The sequence below is a fragment of the Denticeps clupeoides genome, chromosome 5 (assembly GCF_900700375.1).
Source record: "Denticeps clupeoides chromosome 5, fDenClu1.1, whole genome shotgun sequence".
Lineage (NCBI taxonomy): Eukaryota > Metazoa > Chordata > Actinopteri > Clupeiformes > Denticipitidae > Denticeps > Denticeps clupeoides.
In genome coordinates, this window is record NC_041711.1 from 22,115,420 (window position 1) to 22,128,429 (window position 13,010).

Genomic DNA, 13,010 nt, shown 5'->3' on the forward strand with positions numbered 1-13,010 from the left:
GTCCAGTCGTGAGATTACTAAGGACTGAACCAGTAGTTGGGTGGCCTGGGTTGACAGGTAAGGGCGGATTCGTCTGATATTGTAGAGAAGGAATCTACATGAGCGGGAAAGATTGCTGATGTGAGTTGAGAAGGAGAGTTGGTTGTCTATTGTTACGCCAAGGTTGCGGGCTGTTGCAGAAGGAGAGAGCTGCGAGTTGTCTAGGTAAATAGCAAGATCCTGATGTGGCGCAGGGGGATCTGTGGCGGTTCCTTGCCAACCCCCCCAAAAAAACAACGCCTGCCATGGCTGGACCCTGGACTGGTGAATGCGGGTTAAGGACCTCCTCCTTGGGTTCCTGTTTCGCCACCTGGGTGGAAAGAAGAGGGGTAACAGGGCCAACAAACGGACACAACACATACACACACAGAACGCTGGGTCCCACACTGTGTGGTGTTCCGGTGCTGGTGCCAGGGTTAGCTGGTGTTCTGTCAGGCTATCCAGGGCCTGTAGGGGGTGAGGTGTGGTGCTGCAGACATCACCGGTAGTATGGCTGGTTCAGGATGAGGTGGTGAGGCATGGTCCGACCTCTGAGTAAAGCACCGTCCCCACACACTGCTCCCCGGGCGCCTGTCATGGCTGCCCACTGCTCACCAAAGGTGTTGGTTAAAAGCTGAGGACACATTTTGTTGTATCGCTGTGCTGCAGTGTTTCACAATGACAATCACTTCACTTTCTTCGTGGGGGTCGCATTCTCTTCACTCGATGCCCACGTCACCTCCTCGCTGCTGCTAATGCCCTCATCCTTGCCCCACCCACTCACAACGCAACCGATCCCCAAGCCGACCATCCTGCACCTCAGGCTAACGCCTGCTTGGCATATGAAGAGGGGACCTCTTCTCTGTCTTACTTTTAGTCTGTTTCCTATTGCTGCACTTCTGGTTTGGGCTGCCTCATTCTGTCATGACCACGGGCTTGAAGGGTTGGCAGACGTATTGTCTGGGACATCCCGAAATATGTGTGATTTTTGATTTTGTCCCTTATGGGGCAGCTTCAATCACAGCATCGTCAGCCAAGAATCAGGGCATAGCGTGAGGCACATTCATTTCAACAAGTTCACACGCCACACATGGCATTCCTCACACCTAGAAATCGTTAGCATTTACTGCACAAAAATTCCTACAGCATGGTTTGCAAACCAAGCAAAAACATGATAAAAATTCCAACTCACAATTAGACAACAGCAAGCAATGCATGAGTATTAATGTTAAGTAGAATTAGTACCACAGAGTATGCACCCACAAAAATAAATTGTGAAAAAATAAAATCCGATAATTCTAGCTATCCACAGTGATTCATAGATTCACATAGATCTCTATAGCACCATCATTACATGCCCTTTAAAACAAAACTGCACTTACCTTTCCTTATTCATCTCAAACTTGCTGCATGTGCTCCTGCAGAATGCACATCATTGATGTTAGAATTTAAAGTAAAATTTTAAGTTTGTGCTGTGATGCATTACCAATAAAAACAGGGCATTGAACTGGGTTTTGAAACAGAGATCATGGAGAGGTCAATTATAGCAGTGATTATAAGTTGATTATAGTGATTTAATTCAACCCTATCATCTTACCGCAAGGAAGGCAGTATGCTGGAGAAAGATGTAGGCCTGTCAGATTTATTTTGACAGTGAACATTGTTTATTGTTGACAGTATATGTGAAACAGACATTGCATGTGATAGCTGTAGACCTACTTTCAGTTTTTTAACTAAAATAAAGGCATAGTTCCATAGTTCAATTATGTTGTGGTAGTAGTACACCTGCCCATGAATCAAAATAGCACAAAACCACCATAAAGGGGCAGGGGCAGTGGTGACCAGGGGCAGTGGTGGCCTAGCGGTTAAGGAAGCGGCCCCGTAATCAGAAGGTTGCCGGTTCGAATCCCGATCTGCCAAGGTGCCACTGAGGTGTCACTGAGCAAAGCACCGTCCCCACACACTGCTCCCCAGGCCCCTGTCATGGCTGCCCTCTGCTCACTCAGGGTGATGGGTTAAATGCAGAGGACAAATTTAACTGTGTGCACTGTGTGCTGTGCTGCTGTGTATCACATGTGACAATCACTTCACTTTATAAACTTCCTCACATTAAGCCTCATTTATCAAATGTGCATATGGCAGAAAAACTGGTGTACAATTTTGCCCATTTAGTGATTTATCAAACTTTGTCATAGCGTATGTTTCTGAAGCAGAGGAAATCAAGCTGTGAAAGAGAATAAACTACATTAAAGCTATTTTTTATTTATGCTAGGCAGCCAGGATTTCAGGTGATGTTAGTTATATATGATAATGAAAGGAATTTTCTTTATCAACCTATATAATTGTGAGATTATTTGTCATGTAGTTAGTTGTGTTATTATGGACATGCCTATAGCTACAATTACATTTTTTACATATTTTATGTTGTTAGATTTCACGTACCTCGTGTGTAATTGTCAGACAAAAAGTACACAAGTCCGGCATTTTTTTTTTCCTAAATGTAAATCATTTTGAATTTAGTTCAATACTAAACACATTACTAGGAAACTGTAAACTGCATAATCGCTGAGTTAATCTGCTTTGATACATGTGATTTATCACCCCATTTTATTATGCTTTTTAGCTGCAAAACAGCACCATTTTATTCCTCTCCACCTGAATTATTGTTTTTGAGCTTTCAATCTTCTCCACCTTGGTTGTAATGACATTGATTTCTATGAGATATTCCTCATTTGCCACTTTCCATCATGTTCCATCATGTAACAAAGTTTTGTAATGTGGCCATGTCATTTATGCTAAATTTCCCATTGCTCAGGGATAAGTGCTATTGAATGAGGTTTAGTTTATAGGCCAGTGTTATACACACTAGGCTACTACCAGTCCACAGTAATCATCCCAATACTGACCACCACCCATCAGCAGATAGCAAGGGATGCAGGGGATTTAACAGGCTGGGGGCCAACATCTGGAAACCATAAAGTTCTTCACCATAAGTAAGGCAGAGGGACCAAATCAAGTTCTCAGCAGCCAGCAATTTCACTGATGACGCATCGATGATGAGGTGCAATTGAATTTAGCATTTCACTTATTAGACCCAGAGCAGGCAACTCTGTACACTGAAGAGTTAAAGAAAATCATTCATTTTAACCTCGCTCACTGAAGTGCAGGAAGAAATGGTGCCTATTTTTTTTTCTTATCATTGGGATATTACAGTCAATTTGGGTCATGCAGAGAAAAAAATGGCAAAGAAGAGTGAATCATTTCCTAAGGAAATGCCCCTTTTTAAACAGCTGACTCCACACTGACTGAGAAAAAAAAGAGAGACTCTGCTAAAGAGCTGGATTGATCAGACCAATTCCAATGTGCATCCAAGAGGCAGAAAAAAACTGGAATCAATTAATGTTAATGAAAAAAAAAGTTTCAATTACCATCGGCACGTCATTGCTGTCCGCAGAATCGATGGGTTGGTTAGCCTTTAACAATCAAACATTTACTTCACCTGCCAATTAAAACATTTCCCAGTGTGATCCATAGCCGTTGGACTATTCCCAAGGTGCACTGTGTGTTTTAACTCATATTGGAACATTTCTGGAGCAGCAACAGTTGCTGCGTGTGTCCAGCTTTCACCTGTCTTGACACGTTCGATTTAAGAATCGACGCCAATGAAGGCACAAAGATGAGGTAGCCTGAGAGGCTAAGAGTTTGAGTAGCTGACTTTGGAATTGACTTTGACTCTGATGAGGTTTCAGTCCTTGTTGTGTGTTACGGGCCAGTCTAGGGGGTCCGGCCCATAACAAAAGAAAAGACAAAGCCAAAAACCTACTAAGACGAAACTGAGAAATGTAACAATTTTTTTATTAACAAAAAAATAATAATAATAAAGAAAGAAAAAATACATACGAAACTAATTACAACAAATTACGACAAACAAAACGAGAAAAAAGAGAAAAATAAACAAACTGATGCAAACGGGAAGATCCTAGGAAGGTGGGCGGGGTGGATGGCACAGCTAGTGCAGCCCCGAAAAAGGAAACTGAGACCCCTTTTATTCTGGTTCAATTTGCAACCAGTAAGCATCCTGCAAACACAACACAAACACAGAACAGAAACACACCACAAAAAACAGGACGTGACATTGTGTTTCTCTGAGACAACTCTCAATGTGTAACTTTTGTGGAAATGATGCTTCCACAGTTCAGGTTGTCAAGCTGAAGCTGAGAGGACCAGTTGTTCCACTGCAGTTCAAGCACCTCTTGATAAGATGAGAAGAAATGGTCATCTGATTTCACTCCGGTAAAACAACGTTTCACAATGTTTCTCATGCTTATAAACCACAACAACTTATTAAATGGTGTGATTTTTTTTTTCTACTATTAGGGTGGCATGGTTAGTCTTTTAAAGCTTTTTGTTTTGTTTCATTGCTACAATGGTTTGGTTATTTGGAAAGTTTCTGCCAAAAAGCACTTGTGTGGAGGGCAGCCAAAGGTCATTCAATTCTGTGCTCCCACACATGATCATTGTGACAACATGACAAAGCAAACAAAATGCATCTGACATTTTTTCCACAGATGTATGCTTGATTTTGCAGTCCCTTGACTGGCACCCTCGATGCTCATTTACATGTTCAAAGACATGTGGCTGCAGTTAATTTATGAGAAATAGCATTAAACATTGACCAACTCAGTGGGTAAAACTGTTTTTATAAAAAAAAAAAAAATTGAATATACAAGTCTTTATCTCAATACGCTGGATACCTTTTGGGGGCGCACGACAGAGGATCAGTGTTTGACCAAGGAAGGCCTTGCCACCACTCACCCTGGTTGTGGAGCAGATGAGATTGGGGAGAAAACAGATGGACATTAGCTATTTTTTTACATTTTTTACATTTCAAAATGAAAGCCAATAATTCTTAAGCAAATCAGTCATAATATGTACACACAGAAAAAAATTAATGACCTAGAAGGCTGACTGGACTAAGAATTAACCAATACCAGAAGACCCAAACACAAGTAAGTGCACTTTTTACCTGTATTATGCTGTTCTGTTTGTTTACACGTCATGTACACGGACTACATGACATGCATTGGCAACTTTAACTTAGCATTCCCAAAAAACACAACAAACCGTACTGTACCATCACGTCTCATTTATTATTTCATTGTTTTAACAAACAGTGTGTTATCCATTGCTTCTGCTCCATTATTCATTCTGTACTTTCACCCAATTTTACATGCGCGCCATTCACGTTTTCACCACGACTCTTTCTGGTCCAGCGACATTCCCCAGTTCCCCATGGAAACGTGCGGCCTGAAAGACTTAATATAATCCTTTATAATCCATTTTGGGATCATAGCAAAGTGTGTTTGATGTTGGAGGGTGAGTGTTTGTCTGCCATTTTCATTTCATTAATGTTTGTGTTCTCTGTATGATTTGGGATATATTTGGCAATATGTTATGTCGTGGCCGTGATGAAGGAGTCATTGACTGGGGAATTCTGAATATGAATGTATGTGTGTGTGTGTGTGTGTGTGTGTATATGTGTGCTTTGGGATTCACCCTGCTTGATGGTCCCCCCTTCTACAAGGAGCACACCCAATTATGGGATTATAGTCAGGTGTATTTATAGGGGGAAAATAGTAAAGAGGGGGGCTTTGTGGCTTTAGGTCAGGTTAATGGTTTTCGGTTGACTGTGTAGCATCGGTGCAGCAGCTTGATTGTGAGGCTGCCTAATTATTATGTAAATATGTATATGTGATAAAGTGATAAGTGATAAAGTGAAGTGATTGTCACATGTGATACACAGCAGCACAGAACACGGTGCACACAGTGAAATTTGTCCTCTGCATTTAACCCATCACCCTTAGTGAGCAGTGGGCAGCCATGAAGGGCGCCCAGGGTGCTTTGCTCAGTGGCACCTCAGTGGCACCTTGGTGGATCAGGATTCGAACCCGATCCACCAATTAATTGATGCCTGTGATGGCCAGTCTTTGATACTGGCCAGTTTTTTTTTTCTTTCAAGACAACTGGTATTTGTTTGGCTTACTTCGGTAGAAGTGTGTGTTAAGATTGGACTGCTACATCCAGGAAAGGGAAATTTGTCATTTCTGATCAGTAATTGGAGAGGAACTTTTACCTCACCGCACAAGTGCCTGACAATGATACAGACGCAAATCAAAGAGCATATTTGACTATTTGCCACAGGAATGGGAAATCTGAAAGGCCCCACAGCCTCTCCAGATTCTTTCACCTGGAGCAAGGTCAGCGGTGGCTCTCTTGATCAAAAAGAGGCTCCACATTTTCATGCAGGATCCTGGGAATTCATTAGAGACGTAGCATCCCAAAATACTCCCCAAAAACTTTTGAAAAGCTGTCAGGTCTTGGAGGTTCTAGATATGAATATTTCCAAATTCCTGTTTGTGTAGCCATGACCTAAACTCCTGACAAAAGCCTCCACCCTGAGCAATTCTGGCATCTGTCAAATAAAGCCAGTTTGAGTCGACTTGCTCTGTGATTGGCATCCACGCCGTCAAGTGGTTCTAGCCGAAGCCTTTAACGCCAAGTACAAGAGAGCAATTGTGAAAACGGCTGCTGAGGTGCTGGCCTAACACCCACATAGACAAACATTAAAAAGGAGCACAAAGGCTTCCCTCCGAGCGAGAGCACGACCCCCCAACCTCCCCATTATCTCTCAAAAACACGCCTGCTTTGTTTCTTTTCACTGCCTCATTCCAAAACAGGATCCCTGCCGAGAGATCAAGGCCCATTCTGCCCTCCCTCTTCCCTCCCTCACGCCTGGATATTCAGGTGTACCTCACAAGTCTGCTAATGATCCGGAGCTCTTCCAAACAACCGCTCTCTGGTGGAATCGGCACCTCCAGGCATGGAGACCAAAATGTGAAAATTTCCATCCCTCGTGCGGGAATGCATAATAAATTTGCGAGGTGTAAAAAAAATGCAATATTCATGTTCAATAATTTCAAGCTAATTTACTGGAGAATAGATAACTGTGTTGTTCCATATTATAATGCTAGATTTTCCTGCCCAAAGGTCATACCATAAATTACACTAAAATTAGCCCAGCAGTGTCCCATTATCTTGCACCACATGAAACTTTTTTGCCATATAACTCAGGGTGACCTTCTTCCATTATTGTTTCCAGATGCCTGTTTAATATTCCTCCTCTCCCATCCCACTTTCGTTTCTGTCCTAATATTTCCTTACACTGTCATATGCTTCCAGATGTATTTATGCTCTTTACCATCTGTTGAGCATTTGGCAGCATCCGCGATTCTTGGCATCTTCTCCCTTCCGCTGCGATGTTTAAGCAAGTGACCAGCTTGGTTTTGATAGTGCAGCTTTTAGATGAATAAAAATCTGCCTTGTTGCCGTAGTGGACAATCTGGACAATTTCTCTGTGAAATTGAAAAAGATTAGCAATATAACGTCCGCTTCCAAATGTTTGCAGCAGGACAGTATGTGTAATTTGGTGATTTATGGGGGGGCAACAGATTGGTAATAATGTTTTACTGTAATAGGAAAATCTGTCGTTTCAGCTGTAAAGAGCCACGTTGCATCCCTTCAAGTTCTCTAAAATATTCAGAAAGACTGAGTGTAGATCAAGTGAGAGTGATGCATCCATTTTCTCGTTACTATCTGTCTTTTTCTCTTTTGCAATCAAAAATGCCTTATTTGTCATTAGGGTTAGTTATGACAAATTGTAATATATTGCATTTGGTACAATTTTATGCATACACAAAAACCTACAAGTTTTTATGCTCACATAAGGCAATATTTCAGAAAAAATGAACCACCTTAGGTTAGATGAGGTACAAGTTAAATGTCATTCAAAAATGAATGCCGTGTTGTGTCTGAATGAGGAAAGATATGAGACATAGATTTTACCACAATGCTAGGCTCAAAGCGGCCAGGGGCCACAGCTATTTATGAGCACGTCCAGGCAAGCGGCCACTCAAAAACTGATCCATCTATATCCAAGTTATATCCTCCATTAAAAGCTATTAAAGGAAAATTTCTGATTTAGCTACTTGTCATGAAAATCATTTCCTTTTGACCTTTGTAGGCCAATGGTGATGAAATGCCAACCTTACGTGCCCTCGCCATAAAGCCGTTTAATATCAATCATCATCTTATTATCTTATTCCAGCAATGTGCATTTTATTCAGTCCTGTGATGGTCGGAAAAAGATGAGGAGCATGAAGACAGGTAAAATCTCCTTAAAAATACAGTTCATCAGCCCTCTTTACTGCCTCAAGCAACGTTTGTAGCTTCTGCTTTCAGACATCAGCCCTCCACATGTCAAATACAGAAAAAAAAATACATACGTGGTCCTGGGTTGTGATGAAAAAAAAAATAGCTCAGCAGTTTTGACCCATTCTGATGAGAGGTCAAACAAGCAACAGAAAACTAGTGATTTGTTGTGCCATGTTTTCTGGGCCAGTGGTTATCCGTTGCGGTGGAAGATGCTGCACTAAAAAAACCATTTACCTTTGGTCCGCAGCAAGCAGGTTTGAAAAGTGAAATATAAAAAACGTCTGCATCCCATCTTCTTCCTATCAAAGTCCCACTTCATGTTCCTTCAAAGGCCCAATTAGCTAAAATAGTGATCATGTGGGATGGAGTATCCATTCTGAGTTCTGCACGGCATTGGTTTACAATTCAGGAGAAAACAATATTTGTAAGAATCACAGAGTGAACGAGAGAGCTCAGTACTTCTTGCCGCAGCAAGATAATGTTTTCCATGCAAGTGTTCTGATTGTGGGGAAGGGGTATGCACCTTCGTTATCATTTCGACAGCTTTCAGGCTTTTATGAATGTGAAGAGTCTCCAGCCATTTATACAACGGCGCTCTTGTAACGTTCACACCTGCAGATCTCCCGCTGACGTCACAGCGCTCAGCATCTCCTGGCATCTAGTTAATCAGCTCCGAGCTCATGTGTCTGGGTAACACATTGCAAGGTTCACTCCAACTGCAGGGGAGGAACTGTCAGTCGTTATACATTAATCCTGAAAATATGTGTCACAAAATTAAAATGATGTCTCAACAGCATCCTTTCCCAGCTCTGCTGTGTTTCCACAGGTAAATCCATCTTTGGAGACAGCAGAAATAACTGGCCGGTCTAAATATATCAGGTGGAGCACCTGCATTGTACAAATGTGTCATTTCAGGAAGGATATGGATGTGATGTCTCTTTTATACTGAAGCAGAATTTGAGAATGACATTCTTCAATGATTGGCAAATGTCAGAAAAAAGATACAAAGATTGAAAAAAAAAATGTGGTTTTGAATTGGATTACAAAAAAAATCTAAAATCTTATAGTTGAGCCGAGGTCAATGCAAGTCCAAGTTGGCAGAAAATTTCTCCTGCAGAATTTACTCAATCAAACAAAAATTTCCTTAATGATTCACCTTTATCCTGCTTTGGAGGGCAAATGCGTTCACTGTTCTCCCTTCGTTTAATTCTGACTATGACAAGTTATTAGGAAATATACAAGTGCAAAAACTGCAATGGTTCATATGTTCCCTCCCCAACTGACGAGTCTCATTAACTGTCAGCATTAATTAAAGGGAAGCGTGCACCCTTAAAAAAAAACCCTCAACCCATCTGCTCAAGGTTCCTCACAGGCCACGTAAGTACCTGAGTATATACATTTATGAGTTTGTGGAAGGCAAAAAGAGCAAAAACCATTGATGTTAACTGCACTGGTTACTTTATATTGTGAGTATTCTAAACTGTATCTTTTATTCAATTTTTACTTGTATTTTTCATTTTGATGACCCTAGTTTATGTTGTGCATTTGCTGATTTGCTCCAAATGTTATCTTGTTGTACTTGTATAGTGGCATCTATCTATCTATATCATCAAGGCTTCAGGAGCAGCATGTATTTATGGATCTGTACTCGTGAGCTCCATCCGGCCGCCCTTTCAAAAAAGGGAAGACGTAAGAAGAAGCGCGAGAGGTGGTGTTAATATGATGCAGAACCCGGTAAACAAGCATGTTCATCCACCCCTGGGGCTCGCCGGCAATCCGTTTGCTCGGCCGAGTGCGTTGTAGAAGTGCAGCACGCCCTGCATTTTAAAGGCTAATGAAGTTACGCGGAGAGAGCTAAACTCAATATTATGTGTGCAGCATGCGCAGTGTGGTGCCCAGTACTGAGTTAGCCCCCCCGAACATCTCTTATTTGCTTTTTTATTTTTTTTTATTTTAGTTTTTTTTCCTCTCTTTGGCAGTGAGGTGTTCTAATTCACTGCATCTAGCAAGAGCCCAGTTAATTAACCTATGGTAAACACGGGCAAAAAGCGACACCCACCTAAAATGAGTCCTCACCACCTACAGCTACAGCAGTGTGACTGTTAAACAGGGCCGTTATTTACGGCTCTAGCCTCTTAAACAAAAGGAGAAAAGTGCCATTTACCCCGAATTATTTACTGACATCCTGTCTTAAAATGCCATATTATGGCACATCTTTAGTAATTTAGCTGAGGCTTTTGACAAACTGGGTGATGCAACAGTGTGATGCAACGTGTGTGTTTGTGCATTGCGGCTGAAGGTACAGTTTCCAGAACTGTGCAGTGGCCACATTCTCTGTCTATTATCAGAATTAAGCAGATCAATTTGAAATCCTTGTCTGCGGTGCCTGACACAACAACTGTCGCACGCTGATGTAGGGAAAATTGGTACTAACAATTTAAAACAAACACCCCAAAAGCAAAAGATTTTTTTTCTGTCCCTGTCTGTTTTTCGATCAGGGCCAAAACAACATTAGTGACTTTAACATGTCTGACAAACGACTGGCATAGGAAATTCATGCAATGCATTTGCAATTGAATGCATAATGACGGTAATGATTATGTTGTGTTATGGTCTGTTTAAAATTATGTTTGCACCATGGACGCTATCCAAAATTAATAAAAGATTAATTTTACACCTTTCATCCAATCAGAGTTTTATTCCGACCTCGGAATAAAAATTGATGGCAGATGTCATTACGAAGGAGCATCATTTCACGTCACTTTTGTGACATTTATGGGCTAACGAAATGCCGGCTCCAGTTGTGAGGCACAACAGTCACCTTTGCTCTTTGTAAAGGAAGGTAGGTGAAGGAACAGAGAATCATAGAACTTGAATGCGTTTATCCGCCCCGCAAGGTCAATGTATTCTGTTTTTGAGCAATAAGCAGCCATATGTAATCTGTACTCTATCACTTTTTTTTTTTTTTTTTTTTAACAGGGGTGACATTTTTCAATTCAGCTATTTTATCTGTCAAACCTGCAGACCCGAGCCTGCCATTCTCTCAGAGTCTGAGTCCTGTCTATCACTGTCACTCAGGGACTGACTGACTGTGGAACTGTGTTCTGTTAGGTCTGTGGGTTAAATCTGCAACATTACACTTGCAGCGCTAGTGCCCACACGAGGCCGAGCCTTGCTCTCAGTTCATAGGGACTTGCAGAACACCTTATCATTTTAGTGCTATTTTTCTGCATTCTTTTTTTTTAAGGGTAACTATAGGCCTGTGGAAATGGTTTTACCATCTTGCAACTTTTTTTCCAACTCTGATAAACCCCGAGGGCACAGAGAACAGAATTAGCGTCTGTGACTGAGTTCATGCTAAGACCCGTGGGACGCAGAGAAGCTGCAGATGTTGTGATGTGTCATCCACCCTGCGACAACTAATGCATCTTGTCATGCTCCTGCGTAATGCCTTCATAAAATCACCCTAATTCAATCCTTGGGTCATAAAGAAGGAGAAGTTATTTTGTTGTGCAATGGCTTTTAGAAATCATCCGCAGCAGCACCTTAATTTAATCTTGATCCGCAGTCTCATGCCACACACCAGTTACCAAATTATGAACCTGATTCTGTTATTTCAAGAGTTAATTGCAGATAATGTTGTTAGAAAAGATATTGGCTTCTTTAAAATGGCATCATTGGAATCAGAGCGAGAGGGACCTTGTAAACAGCGGTGCGACAGAAGGAAGGGTGACGTAACGTCTAAGAACATTTGCAAAAGAAAGAAAATCTAATGGGAAGAGACAGGAGAAAAAAGGGTACGACATGACTCACAAAGACTCATAACCATCCTGCTCAACCAGGTGCTTGGACATAAATAAAAAGCATCCATTACAGATTCAATATATCAAATTTTTTTGTGTATGTTATATATATATATATATATACTCTATGAATTACTCTATGAAATATGCAGTTTTTTTTTTTTAAACAAACTGGCACAAGACAGAAAATGCTAATTACTCGCCAGTGAAGAGGGTCTTATTACAGACCTTAATGAGCTGTTGGAGTCGGCTAATTGAAAATAAACATGTCCCCAAAAAGAGAATTGTCAAATGAAAGAATGAAAAGGATTATCCAACAGGAAAAATCCAACTGGAAGCACAACAGATTTTGGGTTTTCCCTGTCAGCTGTGTGTAAAATTTACTATAAAGAAAATGAGAAGGTTACATGAACAGACCTAACAGGACGTCAAAGTGGCGGGCCAGAAAACCCAAGGCAATTTGTCTTTGGAATAGAAAATGAACAACAACAAAAAATGAAAAACAAATGGATGGAAGCAGGAGTCAATGCTTGTGACAGTACAGTAAGAAGACCGTCTGGATAAAATGGGTTTTACACGTGGAACAGGCAAATAAAAACCAGCACTAACACCGAAATGGAAGAAAGGGAGGAGGGGGCTAAGGAGAAGCGGTCATTGATTTGGCTGCTGCAATGCAAGTGATATTCAGCGATAAATCGCAAATCTGGTGCCATTCTAATGAAGCATCTGCCTGGAGAAAACAATCAGAGTCTGCGTCTCAGGTAAAGGCCAGAGGAGACAACAATTATTACCTCACAAGTCAACGATTGGGTGTGTCCTTGATTTCTTTTTTTTTTTTCTTCTAATTTGAAAGGAACTTTTCTCATTCCTTTGATAGAAAACAGGTTTGGTGATAATGAAGTAATTTCTCAGGATGCT